We start from the raw sequence: 23,248 nt of genomic DNA on the forward strand, positions 1-23,248 counted from the left end.
ACCGTGTGCTTCTATCCACCAGAATGCAACGTTCTTTACAACATTACTACCTACGTTCATTACACCATTATATATCAACGCTCTCAATATATCGAGAATTCCAGATTACTACCTACAATTGTTTTGTCAACATGGCAGGAGGAGTTCATTGTGAAATGACATACGATGGTATGGTGAGAAAAGTATAATGTGTTAGCATGGAAAAGATCTAATGCTTGTTGGTGATTGTGAGGGGCAGCACTCGAGCTAGTGGGGACAAATTTCCATGTCCATTTATTTAATGTCCATGCATTTTACATTTTGTCAAGAACCAACATTCTCCTATTGAAACTTCATAGCTCCATGAAGCATATTCAGAGCTCAGCAATGTAAAGATGAATGTTGTCAATCTATTATTAAGTTGTAGCTCTCAAAAATTATGGCTCATTGCATTGATGTGTTTGATGCTTGGGGCCGAATTATAGTTGTCCAAAGCTTGGATGTCACCCTCTTCATACAATGGCTATGGATATCAGGCTTCTGGGACATATGGGCTCATGCAATATCCTTTGCCTACTTTGCCAAATGAGTATGATTTACATAATATGGTGGCTACTATCAAGGGGGAAGTGATGAGTCCAACCACACTGCGTGTTGGACATGGTTATGTTGGACCAACAATGGTAAATACAAAGTCATCCGTTGGAAATGTGAAAACAAGCTGTGAGGCACAAGTTGAGGGCTTACTTGGAGAAAATTTATTCATTTATCACATTACACAAGAGTTTGGTGATCAAGAACTATCTAATACTTTTTCATCCTTTGGAAAAGTCATAAGTGCAAAGTTTTTGGTGACAAGGCTACCAGTGTCAACAAATGCATTGGATTTGCGAGTTATGACAACGTTGCAGCTGCACAAGATGCTATCAATGTGATGAATGGGTTTTAGTTAAGTGGAAAGAAACTGAAGGTTCAACATAAGCCAGACAACAAACAAAACAAACCCTATTGAACTTATATTAATCAACATACGAAGAGGAGGTTGAGGATGCTGTTATTTTTCAAACTATGACTGTTGCATTTAAGGATGTAATGGTTTTGGTGCACCATTTATCTTTAGGGTTAAAGTGGCATGGTATATGATATTGGAAAGATAAATTGAAGATTATGCATGCATATATAGGTGCTCCAAAGCCATCTTGTGACAAAGAGTCTGCCCATGCATTGATTAGTATTTGAAACCTCAAATTGATATTGAAAGATTAATTTGAAAGATGCATGGAAGGGTTTTCTGTTGGAAGATTGAAAATGCTCTGAGAGGATCTCCTCAAATACACAATTAGTTTGAGCTTATAAGCTATCAAGATTGGAGGAGGAGCATGATTCACGATGGTCAGGATTTCTGCATGAATGTAACTGAGTATGATCGTGGAGGAGCATGATTCACAATGGTCAGGATTTCTGCATGAATGTAACTGAGTATGATCGTTTTATAGGAGAATGGTTCCTTGTAAAATATGCTTTGAAGAGGTTGTTTTAAGGGAAAACGCTTGCATCTGACAAAGGTCATTGATATGTTGCATTATTTCTTTAAATGTTCGGGGATATTCAATAATGTCTGGAATGAAAGAAGCACTTGGGGGAATTTCTTTAGACATAGCACTCAGTTCTAAAGAGAGAATGTATTGAGTATTTTGTGTAGCTGGTCCTCTACTCTCAGGAATCTATTTCTTTGTCTATATGCCCCACAATACTTCCTTTAGATGGATTGAATTACTTTCATTTTATTCTTACAGTATGTTATTTGTTTACTCAAATTATCCAGAAATTTTATTGGAGATCACCTCATAATTATGTTATGATTGTTGAACCTCTAATTGCTAGAAGCTTCGAACTTAACCGAGTTATGTTTGTCAAAGTATTTGTTCAGAAAATTGGGCACATGTATGAACACCATTGTGGACAACTTTTCTGTTTAGACCCCCTTACCATTGATGTCAAAGGGGGAGATAAGCATAAGGATGGAGGCTAATTTATCAATACTCAGGAAAAAAGGGGAAGGATCAATGTTTTACCATCAATGGCAAAGGGGGAGATTGTTGGCATTGTTGCCAATGATGGCAAAGGAAAAACACAAGAGCAACAAGCAAAGGAGTAGAGAAAAGGTAGGGCAAGAAAAGGAGCAGCAGAGCAAGAGACAAAGGAGCAACAAATACCTTGATGGCATGTTGATGGCTTGATGCTTGGATAATGTGGCAAGGGATTGTTTAATGAAGAATTTGTGATGTGAAATTATTGATTAAACTTAATTGTTGTGATGCAAAGGCAAGAATCCAAGGAAAATGTGTTGCAAAGATTGTTGTGATGCATTAAGGACAAATATTGTTATTTGATGCTGACATTAATTTGATGCATTTAATGATTGAATGTGGCTGAAATTGATATTGGATGGATTATTTATTTTTGTGTTCTAATATTCAAGATATGAAGAGTTTGGAAACTAATGAGTGGAAGGCAAAGAATCAAGCCTATTCACTTCATATTCCTATGTGGGATACAAACAACTAACAAACTATCTTTATAAAACATATGATTTTGGAAGGCTTTTGAATGTTAAAGAATGGATGAATGTGTGAGACCTGATTGAACTATTATGCATTAGTTACCTAGCACTTATGAAGCTGATGTGAAGCATATTTGAAGGGAAGAAGATGCAAAAATGAAGATGGAGATATGCAAAGTTTATGACCATGTAAAACAGTACATTGTTATTTCATGTTTGCATAAGGGGATGGTAGTCTCCTTCAAGTTGAAGGTTGATAAATATCCAGTTGGAGCTGGTTGAGGTAGGAGCCTCCTATGGGTTGTAGCCTACAGAATCATATGGGAGTTGGAGCTTCCTTGCATGTTGACTTGCAGAAAAATTAAAGTAGGAGCCTCCTATAGGTTGGGGCCTATAGAAAATCAGATATAATAAGGATAATAAAATCGTGGTTTTATCCCTTTATGGGTTTCCACATATATCTGGTGTCAATATGTGCTGTTATTATGTGTTCATGTGATGGTTTGGTTTGCTTATTTCTTGTTGTTCACATATTGGATATGTTGGTCATTATTTGTTAAGCTTCTTATGTAATGTTTCAATTATTGAGTTTTAGGAAAAGAATATTAACGTCCATGAGTATACTAAACTAATTCACACCCCCTCTCAACTTAGTCAAGTTTTCATCAGAAGTTGCTTGTGTTGTATGAGCAAGATTGTAGTTGCCTGTGTTGTATGAGAAAGGCTAAAGGTTCCTATGCAGTAAAAGAATGGTGAGAGGTGTGTGTGTGTTGTGGAAAGAAAAGCATGTCGTTGAAGGATAGATACAAAGCTGCGTGGATTACGATGAGTGATTGTTGTTGAGCAGATCAGTTGGGTTGCTGCAAAGTGAGCAGTGTGAGAAGAGAGAGCAAAGCTTTTATAAGGAAAAGTGGCTTCAAATTACAGAGAACATTCACTTCCTATTTGGGTGTGGGTTGGTGCCTCCATATAGGAAGTTGGCGCTTCCATATCTAGTGGGTGATTGATAAGGCTTAGGGGTTGGTGCCTCACATGGTGCTTCTAGTAAGGTAAGCTAGACAGGTGTCTACAAAAAGAGGGCGCTTTCATGTTAGTTGGTGATAGCAAACAATCAAAGGGAGTTTCTGCTTCCTATGAGTGGGTGCTCACAAAACAAATTGATGTAATAGAGTAGGTGATCTTATTTACATCAATAACAACAACAAGATTTGGTGGTTTTTTCCCCAAAGGGTTTCCAAGTAAAACCTTGTGTCTCATGTATATGATACTCATGGTGTGTGCTTGTTTATTGATTTCATATTGCTGCTCATTATATGAATGGTTTCCAAGTTGAATTATAAAAGTAAATTGGCATAATATCTCTTATTATCATTTGTTTCCAACAATTGGTATCAGAGCCAAGTTCCTTTAGGAATAGCTTAATCACTAGAAGGTAGATCAAAGGGATATAATGGATAATCGACTTTGGCTAACATAGAAGGAGTTCCTTTTCTATATAGATCAGGCCATGAGCCCATTTCTATATAGATCAAGCCATGAGCTCTGGTATGAAATCTGTAAGGTTAGAATTGTAACCTACTTAATGGCCTTGGATGTTGACTTGTGGAATGGAGAAAAGAGTGAGCAGAATGAAGAATCCCAAAATATTATCATGAAGGGGCTATCTAAGTGGGATGCTGATAAAGTGAGGCATTGTGAGTCAGAAAAGGAAGTGTTGGACAAATTGCAATGTTTGTATGGTGGCGATAGACATGAGGCTTAAGAAAATGCTGAGGAGCCTTGCTGCTTCAGCAATGAACTAGAACATGGAGAAGTTGATTCTCATCACACTTGTGTTGAGGATGAAGATATCTTAGAGGAGAGACCATGTTGATCAGAAGGTATGTTATTTCTTTGTGATAAATGTAAAGAAATAGGTCATTCATTATCTATATGTTCATGTGATTCACTTGAAGATAGAGAGAGCCATGCATCTAGTAGCTTTAATGAAGATAGACCCATTTTAGTAGAAATAGAAAATAAGGGATCCTCTAAAGGAGAAGAGAGTACATCCCGTGGAGAGAATAAGGGTATCACTGAAAGTGATGAAGAAAGGACAACCCTTAGACATGTGGAAGACTCCATGGACATAAAGATGGGCTTAGATATCTGTGGCAACTCAGCTAGAACTTCTGATAGTGAGGAAAAATATCTAGATGAAAGGACCTTTTTTAGAAATAAGTTGATCTCTTCCCTACAGGAGATCAATGATCTATCAAAGGAAAATCTCAAGCAAGAGGAGCAACTAAGAATTTATGATCTTGAGAATGAAATGTTGAGAAAAACATTAGTTGAACTAAATTCTCAACAAGAAGAGGCTAGCAGACTAACTAGGATGTTAACCAATCAGCTGGGTGAGAAGGAGGCTTACTGTGGGAGACTATAAAATGAGGTAGTCTCATTGAGACATGACTTAGAAAAGTAAAAATTAGAGTTGTCCCAATGTCAGACACTTGAGGGGAGCACAAAGGCATTGGATGAGATTCTTTTTAAGCAAATATCCCCGCCCATCAAGGTTGGTTTAGTTTTCAAGGAAAAAACAAGCTCCAATATTGTGAAGGTTAAAGGGTCAACTTCCCATGTAAAGGGAGTTCAAGATTCCAGCAACAACAAAGAAAGAAAGGTTGTTGGAAAACAACATCAACATGGAAAGAAACAACAACAAGAGATGGAAAGGTAACAATAGAAGGCTAAGAAGCAGTAGTCGGTAGTGCAGCAAAAGAGGGATAGGCATCTACAAGAAAGAGTGCATGATAGCAATGCAAGATGTCATAGAAGCAACTTGAAGAGCTAACAAAGGTCATTTCCTATTCAAGGATAAATCCTAAAAAGAAAAGGTAACCTCTGTCATCAAAATCCCTTTCATGGATATTGTTTTTCTTGCAATAAGTTTGGACATAAATCGATAGACTGTAGATTGAATGCAAGGAAATAAAATGTGTTGGGTAGAAGTAACTCAAGAATGCACAAAAAGGCTAGAAGAAGGCATGCTGGCCACAATAGGAGTTTTGAAAAAAAAATAAAAAAGAGTAACTCCTCTGCCCCATTCTTAGACCAAATTAAATGCTACAATTGTGGAAAATTTTGGCACAAGAGGGCTAGCTTCATAAATGAGAAGAAATGGAATGCTTCTCAGCGTATGCATGCAAATGAAACAGCTTGGGATTTGAAGGCAAGGAGAAAAAATGGAGTTGAGAAATACAGTCTTGTCTTCAGGGCTTTGTGTCCAAAGAGAAAGATGAAAAGAGGAGGAAGAAATAAGGAGAATGATCATCTTATCGATGTGATGGACCTCTCTGTAAAGTAGAAAGGCATCAAAAGGATTTGGGTGAAGAAAGAGGAGTTAAAAGAGAAGGTTCCTCTACCCATGTGCAGCTAAGAAGAAGCCAAAAGAGGGGAAAATAAGAAGTTGGAGAGAAATTCTTATGTCAGGACTCAATCATTGAAGGTTTGGAGGAAGAAGGGGCATGATCTGCTCAGGGGGAGTAGATCCTCTGTTTCTCTTCAGTAAAGGAAGAGAATGGCCTCAAGGGAGGCCGAATAAGTTAGATGCAGGAAGCCAAAAAGGATGAAAATAAAATTGCATCTGATTGATGAAGGTGTGGATGTGTTTTCTTGTTGATTACAAGAATAAATTGGCTTATTTTAAATGTATCAACATTGAAAAGGAGAAGTGCATCCAACATGAAGAGTACACAACAATATCATACATTGTGGGAAGAAGATGAGCTACAGTGGAAGTGTGGAATGACAAGAAGATGACAATCAAGTTAGGTCTACAAGATCAGTCCCCACATAGAGGTAAGAAAGCTGTTTCAAGAGATCAAAGAGAACTGGCTCAGGGGGACTTGCTTTAGTAAGCAATAGCAGGCAACAATGGGTAGCTTCAGAAATGAAGATTGCTGAGAAAATGAAAGGTTGGTGTCTTTGGTGAAATACCCTTATTTTATTTAAGTTGTAAGTTTGATTACACATAGCAGTCTTGTGTTCATGAAACACAATTGATGCAAGATTTTCATGTCCCTTAACCCTCAATTGGTATCACTATGTCAATTAGTTGTGTTGGGCTCATGTTGAGTAACCTTGTGTGCAAATGGACATTTCATTTTGAGAAAAGAAATATTAGAGTTTGCCCGGTACATTGTTCCATTTATGTCATTTATTTTGGTGCAATTGGTATTAGATGTGAATCAGTCCCTATTGTAAAGATATGATCTCAAGGGGAGAAGTGGAGATGCTAAAATAAAGTAAGCACAATCTTAGAAGCAGCAGCAACAGTGAAGTCCAAGAAGAAATGCATCATCATTAATTGGTATTTGCAGCAACAAGAATACCATGAGCAGTTTAATGGGTATCAATATTTTTGATACAAAAGATGCATTAGTGGAGAGAGTGCTCAACCAACAACCATAAGGTGTCCAAAATTGGAGGCATTCAATCAAAGGTAGTATATGTTCAGGGAGAGCATATCAAATATGCCCAGTTTATGGAGAAGCATCAGTGACAACCCTAGTAGAGATGTCTGCGAAGCAGAATGCACATCTCAAAAACTAGACTCTAGTCTTCACAGCCAAGTGATTGCATGGGGAGAGAAAGGTAGCTTGTAGCCACCTACCATTGATGTCAAAGGGGGAGAAAATAGTGGAGAAGTTGTGATGGTTTGTGTAGAAGAAAGCAGGCCATTGGTGTCTCATGCAATGAGATGTGTGGAAGCAGCATGAGGTTTGGCCATCACGTGAAGAGAATATGGAGTGTTTCCATCAATGCCAAAAAAGGAGATTGTTGGACAAGTGGAATTGTTTGGATGGCTAGTGGCCTAGTGAATTAATATGCAAATGTGTTGGCATTGATGTCAATAGTCATTTTGGGAAGATGTGTTGGGAAATTGGCATTGCCTAATTGCTGGCAGGAGAAGTTCGTGACTGTTGGAAGGAGTGTTGGCATTGATGTCAACCAGACTAGCTTGGATGCTTGTTGCAGTAGATATTGGCAGTGATGGCCCGGGAGGAATCTCATGGTAGTTGCAGGCTTCATGTAGAAAATCATCACAGTAGAAGGTTTATTGGAGAAGCCATAAAATGATGATTACAGTGATGGACCAGATGGAATTCCATGATAGTTATAGGCTTCATGCAAAGGACCACTATGGTGGGTGTAATTTCAACTGTCTGGAGAGTCAAGGAGCAGAATGGTGGTAGATATTTTGGATCCATATTATAGGTAGCAGATGGGCTCAAAGCCTACATCAGACCCTCTCCATTGGAAAACTTTCTAAAAGAGATTTCAAACGATATGTGGAAGTCAAGAAATGGATTCCTGGTTCAAAAGTTATGGCCTGTTAAAGTTCAGGAATTTGAAGCCTTAGGCAGGAAGGAATATCGGAATATCAGAGATTGACGATCCAACATATTAGAGATCAAAAGGTTGGAGGTCAATGTATCAGTGCATCGACAATCAGAGGTCAGCATATTGGTATATTAGGAGATCAGAAGATTGATGGTCCAACATATCAGCATATCGGAGATCAACAGACTAGCATATTGGCATATCGACGATCAAAGGTCAGCATATCAGGCATATCGAAGATTGAAGAATTGAAACTTCTGAACGTGATAACCTTTTAAAGTTGCGATATGGGTGAAGTGCTGATAGCGTTAAACTCCACTGGGAAGTTTTAAAAATTGTGATATGGCTGAAGTGTCGATAGTGTTAAAAGTCGTCGAGAATGCCGATAAAGGATTAACAAAGGATTTCATCACAAAACCGAAGGTGGGTGAGCCCTTTTCTCTCTCCTCTAGTAGGACACATGACCACATGTGCTTGAATCTGATAAGGACACATGGAAGCATCTGGTTGGCTCTGATAAGGACACATGACAAGATATGATTAGCTCTGATAAGATATAGTGGTATTTGACATCAGCATGATGTGGCAGTATGGTAGGACATGTGGCAGGCATATTCAACCATATTGGGTGGTCTAATGGGCCATAAACAGGTGACAAATGTCACCTATAATGAGTCACCACGTGGAAGTGATGACATCATATTGGAAGTCGGTGATCAAAGGATTAGGATATTGGAACTTTATAACAGTTGACACGTGAAAAAGTTCTGATAAGGGGGCTCCAATATTTGGCTGGCACATGGTCCAGAAGAAATTAAATAACCAAGGGTGGAGAGCTGTTAACAAAGGGAGAATGTCCCTTGGAAGGAGTCAAAACACTCTAGAACCTCAAGGCTAAGTGGCAGGTCACGACCCTCAGTCCTATGGTGAGAAATGCAGGAAAGGCTAAGCAGAAGGGGCTCGTCTTATCAAAGGGTGGAAATCAACATATTAGAACACTACACCATTGTGAAGATTGCTATATGGAATCACTCCGATAAGGAAGTACAAATATTTAAAGAGTGTATGGGCTGGAAGTTGCGATATTAAATGAAGGCACAAAGGAGTTGGTAATTAAAAAGGGATAATCCAGTGGAAGACTCTGTAACAAGAAGCTGAGGAAGTAATAGGTAGCATAAATGAATTTGAGTACTTGAAGGAAGTGATCAAATGTTTCACATGCACAACTTCAACGATTTAAAAGGAGGTACGGTACTCATGAAGTAGTGTGCGGGTCACCTGAGAATTAATTTTTCAGCATGGAGCTCCACGTAGTCAAACAATAAGGACTGCAAGGGCGATCTCTTTTTATACACTATAAAAATAAACAGACAGGAGATGCTATAGCACTAAGGAAGGACATTCCTAAGTACAATTGAGAAGCCATTCTGAAGGAAAGTCGGGCTCTGTGAAACCATGAATAAACATGGAGAGCCTTAGTGATAGGAGTTTCGCACAGAGAGGACCGCCCCTGGTTGGAGTGTGCAGGTGGACTCAGAATTCATTCTCAGCATGGAGAAACTAGAAAGTGCCCATTCTCATGGTTAATATAGTGGAAGAAACCAAGTCAGTCGCAACAGCAGAATTGAAGAGCCATGTTGAGGTACACTCACGCAGTGTGAACACAGGATAGTGTGGCAACATCGATCAGGGGGTAGTAGAGGTACAAAACCTAGGAGCTCAGATCAGAAATGGGGGGAAGCAACATAATTTCCAGAGAGAAAAGAAGAAAAGATCTAAGAGTGTGCACTGTTGTGTAAGGATGAGTGAGAGCTTGTTCTGTAGAGAGAGGTCGAGAGTGCCTATGCAAAGGTAAGAGACCCTGAGATTTGTGCTACAATGTGTAAGGCCGAAATTTTCCTATGCGTTGTGTAAGCAAGGCGGAAGTTGCCTATGCACTATGTGAGCAAGGCCGAAGTTTCCTGTGCTCTGTGAGAAAGGTCATAGTTTCTTGTGCTATATGAGAAAGGTTGAAGGTTCCTGTGTAGTAAAAGAAGGCCGAGAGTTGTGTGTGTGTTGTGGAGAGAAAAAGGCCGAGAGCTGAATGCATGTTGTTGAAGCGCAGAGACAGAGCTGCGTGGGATGCAACGAGTGATTGTTGCTGAGCAGATTAGTGGGCTACTACAAAGTGAGCAGTGTGAGAAGAGAGAACAAAGCTATTATCAAGCAGAGTTGCTGCCAAATTACAGATAACATTGAGTTCCTATTTTGAGTGTGGTTTGGTGCCTGCATACAGGAAGTTGGTGCTTCCATCTCTAGTGGGTGATTGAGAAGGATTGAGGTTTGGTGCCTCCCGCAAGTTGGCTTGAAAAAATCGAAGGAGCTGCAAGTTGGTGCTTGTAAAAAATCCTTGAAGTTGGTACCTCACATGCTGCTTCTGATAAGCTAGATAGGTGTCTACAAAAAGAGGGAGTTCGTGCTTCCTGCTAGTCGGTGCTAGCAAACAATCAAAGGGAGTTGGTGCTTCCTGTGAGTGGGTACTCACAAAACAGATTGATGTAATAGAGTAGGTTCTCTTATTTACATCAATAACAACAACAAGATTTGGTGGTTTTTTCCTGAAATGGTTTCCATGTAAAACCTTATGTCTCATGTGTATGATGCTCATGGTGTGTGCTTGATTGTTGTTTTCATATTGCTACTCATTATATGAATGGTTTCCAAGTTGAATCAGAAAAGAAAATTGGCAGAAAATGTTAAAATTAGCCTTAATACTGATTCACCCCCCCTCTCAGTATTATCATTTGTTTCCAACATGGCCAAGATGTCATATTTCTTGTACTTTTCTTTTCCTGCACCATCTGTTGGTTTCTAAACTTTCCCTTGAAAAAATTATAATACTTTATGGTTTTCAAGGTTGAGATCCATCCTTTTCTTCCATGCTCTATAGCTGGTGGTTCCTTCTAACTTATTCTCTGTCTTCATTGAAGTTGTCATAGATTTTTTAGATGTGGATTCTTCCCTTCTTCTTATGATCTTGTCATGAATCCTTTATTTTGATCCTTCCTTCTTTCAATAGATCTTAAAGATGCCTTTTTCTCTTCTTTTACCTTTTCTCTGATACCATGTTAGAACATTAGATAGGCAGAAATATTTTCTTATGTTGACAATTACTTATGATGTTCTTATATTCTTATTAACTTTCTTTATGTTCTTCTTTATCTTCTTCTCAACAATCAATCATCAAATCAAAAGCATGAAGATGAATGACATCAAAAGTAGGCACTCAGTTAGGGCTAAAACCCTTAAGAAGGGGACAACCAAGTCAAAATCTTCCACTAGAATATTGATATCAAATTGAGACAAACCAAGACCTTAGACCTAACCAAAAGACCTTCTTCCTCCTCCAAGTCAACCTTCCAAAATGATGAACCAACCACTAGAAGTCAGTTTTTTTCAAACTACTTCAACCTAGCTTCAAGTTAGAGTTTCAGCCCCTAGCTTCCAAAATTTTGCCCCCCAACTTCTAGAATTTCATCCCTATTGCAGATCTAAAATTTTGACTCCCAGCAGCTTTAGAATTTCACACATGAATCAAAGGAGAGAGAAAATAGTCTCTGAATTTCTTCACTAGGGTTTCTTCTCCTTCTCTAGGGCCTTTCTCTTTCTTCCAAGAATTTTACACTCTCTTTTCTTCCCAAACACCTGCATATTGAAGCTGTTGTGAATGTGCTCCACATTAGGTTGAGTTGTTGCCTTTATATAGTGGATTTTGTCTCCTAGTGAGACCGACTTGGTGGACGAGGCCTGAATGACTCATTTTACATAAAAGTAAATTTGTTTCTTGATAAACAAAGCCCAAGAAGGGTCTATTACATGATGGCATAGACAAGGACTCTTGACATAAACCCTATAAGCCTACAATGGAGGCTTTGACCTATTAATCATTGACCCAATCATGAAATCCATGCTTTAATAAGTAAATTTATTTTGCAATAAAATTCCTTTTTCTTTCTTTTGACAAATACATTGCATTATGAATCAAATATAATTATGAAGACCGACACTAGTTAAATTCTTTAACATGTGGAAACTATAGAAGCAACCAAGGAGATTGTGTGGCTCAGGAAAATTCTTGAATATTTGCAATAGAAACAAGCGCATTCTACTCTTTTGATTGAAAATACTTCTGCAATAAAATTGGTCAAGAATCCAAAATACCATGATCGAACTAAGCATATCAATACAAAGTATTATTTGATTTTACATCATGTTGAGGCCAAGACTATTCACCTATGTCATTGTTCCACAAATGAGTATATTGCAAACATCTTCACCAAAGATCTTGGAAGAGAAATATTTGAAAGATTCAGAATTATGTTTTGACTCACCAATATCCCTTCAGATTAAGGGGGGAAATGTTGACACCTAATATTTAGGGAGTGGGAAATATTGTAAATATTTTAAATACAAAAATGCGAAGATGAAGAGACATTGGAATCCAATATAAACAAATAGCCCACACAACACTGATTTGACACATGAACCAGTGTATTTAGGAAACATAAGGGACATCCACATAACTATGATATTGCAAATTCAACACTACAGTTCTTGGGAAAGATGACATGTTCAAAACTCCCTTTTGGATAGACCTAATACTACCATCACCTTTAACATTTATCAACAATTCTACCTTGATGATGAACCACACTAGCTGGTTCGAAACGCGTTGACAAAATTTTTCTCCTATGTGATTTATACCGAAAAGACTCTTCTTAAGTCTACCCTCCTTCACATTATCCCATGCCCAACTCCTCTACCCAACTTGATCACTTCTCTTGTTCACACTTATAGATAATCATTAGCCTCATTAAGGGTTGATTACACCATAGAAAACCCACACTAATTTTGTTGTAGATTTGCGGCCCTAGAACAAAGGTATGAGGGTACCTTTTAAGGGTCTCAACCCTCCCTTATCTTCATAGAACTTGAGTGAATATAACATATCTGTAGGACATAGACATAGGGTATAAGAAATATGATAAATATAACTAACTAGGGCATGAATCTCCATCCATAGAGTTGCATCCTCACCTGCACAAACAAAACGTCTTAAGGCTGAAAATCACAGAGATGCTTCTCCTCTCTAACCTATGCAATGTCAATCTCCCAACAGAATTATGACAGACCATCCTTGCACAAAGATTCATCCTCCTCAATTTATGTGGCTCCCTAAGGTATTCGCACTCTTCACTTGGGCAAAGAGAACATGACAAATTTATTCTTGGATGGATGTACAAATTATCTCCATCTCTCTTCTTATAGTGTTCTATGAGGATGACTTTTCTCACAAGGGTTTGTGACTTGCAGGCTAAGATGACTTGAGCCTACACATATAAACCCCACCAATCATAAGAAATAAAATTATGTTGTTTGTGTTTTGGCCACATCATCAAAGCCTTAGCTGCCCCTTAGCCCTTCAAAGGTGCCCCACATGCAATCAATGATCAAACTAACAATTTATCCTCTCAGTTTTGCACCCACAACTTTGGGTATGGAACCAATTTACACTTCCCACCAACCACTTTTGTGGGTCAAATCCTCACAAACCCAGTACCCTAGGGGTTATGGGAGTGCCTTTCAAGATACACAAATCAATATGTTGGGAAATTTACCCAAAAGAGGGGTTTTGAACCTAAAGCCATGGGTTTAATAACTAAGATAAATAATTATTTATTCCAAAGGGTTGAGAGGCTAAAGCCCTAAGACTAGAGGTTTCCTAAATGAAACAATAAAAAATGATAAATAGAGGAGAACTAAGGAGATACTCATTGTGTGCAAGAGAGATGTGACCTCTCTTGTGCTAGGAGTGTCGAGTTCTGCTCATGGAGACTGAGTATCCTTGAGAGAAGATAAAACTCCTATTTTAAGAAGGATGAGTCAAATATTATCTGAGGAATGAGGTTTTGGAGGCCTAAAGATTAGGTCAAGTTTTGTTTAGAGTTTGATCGAGGCCAAAGACTCAGATCCATCTATTTTGTTGGAAGCCTTGAACGATACTGATTGTGAACAAAAGTCTAAAGAAGAGGGTCAAGGGAAAAGGGTTTCCATGAGTGTGAATGAACCAAGTGCAAGAGAAATTCTTGTGAGAAACATTAAACATCTAAAGTAGCCACAATTCCTTCAAGAGAACATCAAGAAATATATGGAGAAGGACATATTGTTGAAGTCTATTCTTATGGGATTTGACTAGTTATTTAGAGCGAAGGAACTAGAGTTTGTTTATGTGTAGAGAGGAGGGAAAAAACCCTAGTTAAGGTGTGTAACACCTCACATTTATGCCCAAAACAGGACTAAGGGTTTTTGATCAGCCTCAAGAGGGTCCTAACTAGGCCAAGAGGGTTTTTTCCAACCACCAGAAAGATTATACAAGGTTGAGTGATCTCAAGGTCTAGGATTGGAGGTTCAAACCTGATCTAAAGTAGGCTAAGTACTCCTATAGATGGATGAGGCTCAATTGACCATGTGGAAGGATGATTCTACTAGTTTTTTGATGATTGTATGGAAAATGGTCAAGGATGGTTAAATATTCCTAATAGAAGAAGTATACAATGTCAAAGGAGATACCTAAAAACTAGTTTGAAGGTTGATTGTGAAAACACATTAAAGAATGCAAGGGATTGTGATGATTTTTTGTTTAAGGGTTGATTATATAGTGGTTTGAAGGACTAAACTCAATGTGAGGAGTTGAGTTGATTTGGGATGATAAATGTAGTGTATTTGATGGATCAAAATATATTGTAAGAAGCTAATAGGACAATGATCAGAAATGACCCTAATCACTGTGTAGAGGAGGAAAAATACTATCAGAACAATGGATAATGAGGGCTAGAAGGGTTGAAGGAGAATGGATTCTCCAACAAGTAAGTCAAATTGTTTATCTCTATATTTTGTGGGCAGATTGAAGATTGTGATCTCAAGCCCTAATCTTGTATACTGTGTATACTAGATGTACTAGTGATATGGAGGGCCATGATCCCTGGTATGATATCCCCGTGATTATTTTATTGATGGAATAATACAATAATTGACCTTTGGGCTCAAATATCTATGTAATTAATTGATTTCAATGTTGAATATTTCCATTTTGAAGAGTGCTAGTAAGTTGACGGTTCCTAGTGTGTTTAAGTGCATGATTAGGCATAAAACAGATCTAGGACCAAAGGAAAAGGTAAAAAGTCTTGATTGTGAGGTGTCGACTAATCTATCAATAAACCTAAAATGTTGACTATCATGAAGGAAAGGAGATAAGTAATTTTCTATTATTACTTCTCAAGAATAATATGATATAAAGAAAGATGTATTTGTTGTAAATTATTATGTTTTTACTATAATTAGTTGTCACAAACATGTATCATGTACCATGTTCAGGTGCAAATTTTTTTTCTACACCCTAACTAACCCAGAATAACAATGAGGCTAAATTCTGGCCTAATAGGCTTGTTATGAAAGATATTAGAAATAAATTTTTTTATGTTGTTGAGGGTATTCTTGACCCTAAAGATAGAATGGATAAGTTCCATGACTTCCCTAAGCAGGATTTAGGATTCGTTGCACTCATAGCCAACAATGTCAATATATGAAATTATGAATTATGAAACTGATGGCTAAGTTTAATATGGTTAATGGATTTCCAATCAGTAGTACACCTTAATGATGTATGTAAAATATGTGTGCTTGAAAAACATCACTAGATTGGACTTGAAGTTGGAAGTCTTGGAAAGCAAAGACTCAACTAGAATTTATCCCTAATGATATTTGCACAATGAACAACCATTATTAACTAGTACAAGGGTATGCCTTGACTTCCATTGACGATTTTTCCAAGTATAAATAGGTATATTTCTTGAATAATAAATATTGTGTCTTTGAAAAGTTCAATGGATTTAGGGCATTGGCTAAAATTTAGTGTGATCAACATGTGAAATATCTAAGCCTGATAATGAAGGAGAATGTCTAAGTCTTCTTCTTCATATCTTCATCAAGTCATGATATTTTTATAGCCTTTCTTACCTCTCTTTTTTTTTGCTTGGATCTATACTTAACTTCTTGTAGGTACTACTAGTTGTCAAGAACTCTAACATCTTGAAGTCATAATCCCCTATGTTAATTACAATTATAGAATTTCCTTTAATATCCTTGAGAATTGTAATCCCCATGTTCTTTAATTTTATAAGGGTGAATTATTAGTTACTACTAATGCTTTTTCTTGGTTGATTGGATATTTTGATTACTACATCATTTTCTTGTCTCATTCCTAGAAATTGGCTAATTACACCAAGTAATATTGTTAATTCCTTTAGTGTATAATTACTATTTCAATATCATGATAATTGCTATTATTTTGAAAACCCCCGTGGTGAGTTCACTTGGCAAGCCCGTGAAATTGTAAAGTAAAGGTGCGTACAAGATCCCATGTTGAAATCTCACGTTTCTCACCCGTCGCCATGTGTTGGGGGGCGACACGGTTCACCTAGGAATTATAGTGGTAGCGGTTGGAAATGACCTCACACCTAGTGAGTACGAGATTATTCTAGTTGCCAATTCCTCTTGACAAAATGGTATAAATAATAAAATAAAATAATTATTGTTTTGACATTTACCAAAAAAAAACAATAAAGTAGGGCTCACTATGAACAAAAAGTAAGAAGCAAATTAATATTCTATGTTACTAATACCCCATGTGTCATATGTGCTTGACACTTTCTTTACTTTCTTTTTTTATTTTTGTTATTTCTATATATTTGGAGGATAAAAGTGGGAACCATTTTTATAATCCAATTATTTTTTTAGAATTTTTTTTAAATATAGTAAAGATTTTATTTTTTAATCGACACCATTAATTTGAAATATTTTAACATGTTATTATAAGTCAAGGGAAATCTTTTTATTCTATCTCTAGCTATCAAAATCATGCAAGTCAATACTTTAGTGAGAATGATTTCTAATAGAAATAAATATTGTTGTTTCAAATCAAAATCTATTCCAATATGTCGAGGTAAAGGGTCTATCGTCTTATGAACTATGATAGCTCTACACTACTAGGCTATGAAATATTATAACTTACATACTACTCTATGAGTGTTAAGAAAAAATAGAGTATTCCAAAGAGGATGAACACCTTAAGCAACCACTCACATGAGTAGATCAAAGATCTCACACTAGTATTTTTACATGGTTAAAAACCTCTACGATGGAAATAGTACACAACCCCAGCTAATGCAGCTACTTGAGACAATTTTATTAATGCAAAGGAAAAATTGTACATAAGAGAGTTTCTCACACTCTATCATTGACAATGACCCTCCATGCTCTTTAAAGGGAGATAATGGACCAATCATATCTTAAGTTACATATCAATAGCCATTATTATCGAGGAGAATATGAGTAATCAATTACTCTATGTCTAGAACATATCATGAATGTTGGATTAAAATGAAACCAATGCATACTGAAGAAACAAACTTTTACTAAAGACACATTAGACCTACTGGATGTTATCTAACTCTTAAGTGTCTAAATATCCTAATGCCCCCCCTTAAGAACAACATGGGATAGGATTGAAGGATTTACAAAATTGACACGATGGGATAAGAAAGGAGGCATTAGATCCTATTCCCCCTAAATGATAAATTAATGAACTCCAAACATAGATTGAAGTATAGAAAAATTTACTTCTATAAGAGACTTTGTGAAAATATTTGCAACTTGATTTCCCATAGGGAAAAAGAGCACATTAATAACTCAAACATGAATGAGCTTTTGAATGAAGTGAATTTGTAGCTCAATGTGTTTGCTATGTTGATGTTGAACTAGATATTTGGCGAAGTTGATGGCACTCTGATTGTCATTCTAGAGGGTGGTTAGATGTTGTTGCTGGAATCCAAACTCTAAAAGGATCTATCAAAGTCACAAGGCTTCTTTAATTAATTTAACTATTGCTAGGTACTCAGCTTCCACTTAAGAAAGAGCAATATATTTTGCTACTTACAAACCTGGTGGGCTCCAGTATTGTAGCAATAATGCTACAACTCTTGGAGCTTCCTTCTCTAATTTTATCAAACCGGTAGTTCGTAACAAACTTGGAAGCAGCGGTGCTGTATGCACAAGTACTAGCTCTTGTCGCAGCTGTCACTTGGTCAGCTGGCACAAGTCCGCTAGGGCTCAAGCCAACTTCTATATGTTCTCAGAAGAAGCTTTTTAAGTGATGAATGAAAGCTATCTCGAAGGAAATTAACCTACTTTGCAAGAAATGCACTGAAAGCCAACAAAACATGGAAACCCTAGTAAACCCTAATTCTACCAGCTTAATCCTTATGATGCAATGGTGGGAATGCAACTTCTAAAAGTGATGCCATTACTTCTATTGAGATAAGATGCATGTGTCTAAACTACTTTCATCTGAAGAGAACATGTTTTTGTATTTTTGCTCAAGTTGTGGGAGTTATTATGACTGTGCTTCTTACTGGGTCTTGACTGTGCAGGGGTAGATCAAGGGGAGGAAGGCTTGGAAAAGGCCAGGAGGACTCTGAGAGGGTCTAAGGGATCCCTAACATCATTCCACAGGAGTTCACAAAGTTCAGATGCCTGGCAACCGTGTTTGCAAGCTTCTACAGGATGTCTGCAGGGGATTCTACAGGAAGTTCAGGATTTCTACAGGAAGTCTGCTAATTTCTACAGGATGTTCTGCAATCGGAGTTTTGGGTGATGGATGAGTGGGAGAGGCTATAGGGATGGTCAAGGAGGTAGGAGGGGAGCTTGTGATGGCTTATGGACAGAGAGATGAGATGGAGAGGGGGTGTGTAAAGCTGGTTGGTCTAGAGGAGGATAGAGGCAATGGAAGGCTGAAAAAATAAAACAACGTGGATGATAGAAGAGTTGGGAGGCAAATGATCTAACTGGGAGATAAGTAGATGGCCTAGGTACGGCTTAGAAAGATAAGGAAATGATAGAGTGGTGCTGCGCAGTGTAAATGAAACAAATCACCCCTGTCTTGCGTATAACCGAAATGTCATCAACCTACTCTAACTGTTTTATTAGAAACCAAAGAACATCAATGTAGTTGAAAGGGAAATCGTGCATGGTGCTGAAACAAGGAGTTATTCCACAAGATCTAAATGCATGGACACTTCTACAACCGAAAACATCACCTCAAGACTTGCATGAATATGTAAAACAGTGTTTTTGGGAGTTGGCACGGTCTGCACTTCCGGTCCCCAAACAGAGGTGAAAGTGAGTGTGTATTCAATCTTTTTTGGAACTCTGATTAACTCCAATCCTCTTACTCCAATCTAAACTACTGAAAGCAACTTTATTCATAACACTAACCTATGTAACCACACCAAGAAATCCGAATCAACAAACTGTGTTTCCAAGTGCATGTAAAGGAAAAGAAATATAATGTTGAAAGAAAGAAAAGTAACAATACAAAGAAAGGAGGCCTATTGCTCTCAGGTTGGGCCCAACCCTGAGAGCTATAGCTCCTCTAAGAACTCAGAACTGAACTCAAATCTGCCTGCCTTTTATTAAAAGATCATAGTCATAAGTCTAACAACATGCCAAAAATGGCTTACAAAAAGCAAAACAGAGCTATAGCTCGTAATTCAGAATCTGCAACAAAGTTCAAAATTTCATATCAAAGGCTACAACCTCAATATTTATACATTATGAGGGCCAAGCTGGCCTCCTAAGTTAGTGGGGCTTGGCTGACCAACTAAAAGTAAACTGCTGTTCCCTTAGAATCTATTGGCTGCCTTCTAGCTCGGTGGTGATAGCTGTTGGAGCTCGGAGTTGAGGTGGAGATCACGAGGAAGGTCATTCAAGGCTGTGGACAACCTTCCTACAAAACCGCAATGCCACCTTGGCTGTCTCCTTGCCTTCATCTGCGTGGTTTTGCTCCATTTAATGTCAAAAAACCTGAAATAAACATGTATTAGCCACCTAGGAATAGTGACTGCCCTCCTTCCTACAAATAACATGAATATACTAAAAAATGATGCATAAGTGATGAAAAATGAAGGGTTGAGCAAGGGTAAGTAGGCCAAATGAGCCCAAAATGTTACCAAATTTGGGGCTCATCATCACCCCCCAGCTAAAATATTTGCTCATCCTTGAGCAACTAGTCCAACTCCTCATCCTTCATCGCCTTTACTGCCACCCTTACATCCCAAGCCTCTGTAGTAGTGTCCTCCTTGCTGATGTTGAACCCAACCTTTCTGTTCACCTCTTCCCACTGTTCATTATCATCCTTATCTGTGCTACCTTCCATCAATCCTAGCACCAGTGGTGGGCTTAGCTTGAGGCCAATCCAGCTGGCCTGGAGGTTTTGCATGGATTTCTTATAGAGGGCCACCTGTACTAGAGCTTCCCTCATCCGAGTTGGGGTATGATACTCTCTGATTTTCAGACTGTGGGCCAATGTATTCCATCGGCGGGTGCAAGCTTGGACAACGTTGTCTCCTAACAGTTTCTCCATGTCCTCAAAATGCGCTATGGCCTGGGCCTGCTGATCCATATATCTCAATGAAGCTTGAGGGTCGGTGGACAAGTGTTGGTGTGCTGAGATTAGTGCAACTGGATCCCCTGGTTCTGCTCTAATTAGCAATGGCTCATTCAGCTCTCGGTTCATGACCGCTTTGGCTTCTGCTGCTCTTTTGTCCTCATGGTTCAACCATGAGGCAAATGCCATTAATTTCATATCTCCTAAGGCCGTATTGGGATCCCATGAAACTACATTAGGCAGGGCCAAATTATGGAGGTAGAACTCCGCTAATTTGGCCTTATCCTCTGATGAACTGGTGCTGCATAATTCAGTGAATTGCTGTGGGTCTTGGAGCTGAGAGATACCTCTTTGCGCCAAGGTATTGATTTGAAATTGCAGCCATTGGTCTTTCAGGTACAGGCCATAGGATTTGGCCGGCTGTCTGCATTGTATAGCATCCATGGCCCAACTGGCCATGCAGGCCAATTGTGCCTCTTTCTGCTGCAGCTGTTGTCTGAGAGCTTGCACCTCAATTTGTGCTTGCTGCTCTGCTTCCTGTAGATGCAAGGTTGGCTCCCCAAGACCGGTTTGCAGTTCCTTTTTTCCTTGCTATTCGGCTGTGGTGTCCCCAGAGGATGTACCTGTTCCTGTCCTCAGCTCCTATAGCTGCAATCTAAGCTTTTCGTTTTCTTCCTGTAGGAACACTCGTTGGCAATTTGCCACGTGTTTAGCCATGGCTAATTCACTTCTGGCCTCCTTGAGCTACTCCTCCAAAGGGCCTATGTCCGCCACACCTTTTGACTTGGCTATTTTCATCCACGTGTGTGTACGCACTCTCTCTTCCTCCAATGCAAAGAACAGTGGCACAGTGAATTTCTGAGGTATAATTTTGCCAGCCTCTAAGAAGTTGTAATATGAACTCAGACTTGGCTGAGGGCTAGGCTCTGGAATATGCTCTTTCTCCACTTCTTTTGGTGGCTCTACTTCGCCCTCCCTCGGTGGTGATGAGGGTGCTTCTCCTTCCATCCTCTCGGTCTCCTTAAGCCGGGCTAAGGTTTCCTGTAGAGCATCCTCAGCATCCTGTAGCCGAGCTTTTGAAGCCAATTGGTCTAACCTTTCTTTCCAAGTAGTTTTCTTCGGGCTCCCCCTCTCATAGGTGACTGATATCCTTGAGGGGGACCTCTCCTTGGGCGAAGTAGGGGCATCCTCTATAGTGATTGGGCTGTTGGACGGAGGCTGTGGCTTGCCCGTCTTTATTCTCACACTTCTCCTAGCTTTAAAATATAGAGGGGTCTCCCTCTTTCTCTTCTCCTTGGGCTTAGGAGGTGTACTGAGGGCGGCCAGCACAGCTGCTACTTCCCTTGCAAGAATGTCAGGTTTCTTCTCCTTGGGTTTCGCTTTCTCAGGGCTTCCTATAGAAGACCCTTTTTCAGTTGATTTCTGGCTTCCTGTAGAAGCCGGTTTCGGTTTTCCTGTAGGAACAGGTGGCACCACTTTAGGTTGCTTTGCTGAGGGTGTTTTACTTTTTGACTTGGTTGCGGCTACTGTCGAGGTGCCTTTGTTGACGTGGACCTGCTCAGCCTTGTCCACTCTGCTTTGTAATCTTTTCTCTCTGGCCGTCAACATGGGTGTGTCATCCTTCTCTTTGGCACCCTTTTTCTCTTGTTCCTTCTTTTGCTCTTTCTTCTGCTCCGTGGTCGTGGTCTTCTGGCCTTTTTCTTTCTTCCCTGCGGGCACTGACTCTTTCTCCTCACTGCTGGATGAACCGAGCTCTTCGGTCAACATCTTTATATCACCGTCCTTGGTCAAATTTCTGAAGGCTTCCCATGAGAGAGGAACCTTGTATGTGTGGAGCGCATCCTCCACGAGGAGTTTAATGAGTCCATGGTGGGCTACCTGGTCTGGTGTGCCTTCTTTCAACTTGGTAGCACATTCAATCATAGACTGTAGTAGAAAGTAGGGGATACTTAGTTTGTTTTCTACAGGTAGGTCCATCTGATGCCTTAATTCCGTGAGTAACCGGAAATGGTACCCATATACAATGCTAAACCGACCTTCGCAGGTGATGTACTTCATAATCTGAAGGCTAACTTCACTCCAAAGTGGCAGTAAGCTGGTTCTACGAACCCCGTTTTTATCTTCTGAGAATTCCTCCTCTGGTGGAAAGAATTCTTTCTTAGCCTTCTGGCCCAATTTCCTCTCTTCTTTATCCCATGGTAATCCCATTGGGAGCTCAGTAACTCGGCTGATGAATTGTGGGGTGAGTCTGAGACTCAAACCCCTGAAGTTAACGGTGGCCAATGTTTTGGATTTCGGCTTCAGAGCTTGCAAAAACTCCTCTGCCACCTCATCGTCATAGCCCTGCAACTTGTCGCAGAATGACATCCATTGCGCTTGCATGAACAGCTCCACCACCTCAGGATTTTCTCTTAGCTTGGTTGAGTCGGTTGGTTCCCTTCTGATGAACCCACCCGGCATGGTGAAAAACTGCTGTGTTAGCTGGAGGTGGCGAGTGCGGAAGAAAATCGGCCTACTGGGATAGAGTGTAGAATTACGCCTCTGTCACGCATACAATTCACAAAAAATTATCTCCCGATGACCTTAACATGGCTTAATTATACTCACATCCTGTAGGACGACAATTCATGCAACCGGCAGACAATACTTGCAAATTTTTTTACGTCCAGACTGTAGAACGTCGACTCTGCCACCCTCGAAACCAATTGCATGGAAGGTTCAGGCTTACCTTTTTAATCCACCACCTTTTGACGTGAGGAACCCAATTTCCTGTAGAAGCA

General features: G+C 39.1%; 1 pseudogene; it reads left to right on the top strand.

The window, feature by feature from the left end:
• The first annotated feature begins 479 nt into the window (after window positions 1-479).
• Window positions 480-991, top strand: LOC149167094 (RNA-binding protein BRN2 pseudogene; annotated as a pseudogene).
• Window positions 992-23,248: the final 22,257 nt, after the last annotated feature.

This window comes from Pinus tabuliformis, chromosome 5_1 (genome assembly GCF_031772625.1).
Source record: "Pinus tabuliformis cultivar Carrire ecotype Pingquan chromosome 5_1, CPIR1, whole genome shotgun sequence".
NCBI lineage: Eukaryota > Viridiplantae > Streptophyta > Pinopsida > Pinales > Pinaceae > Pinus > Pinus tabuliformis.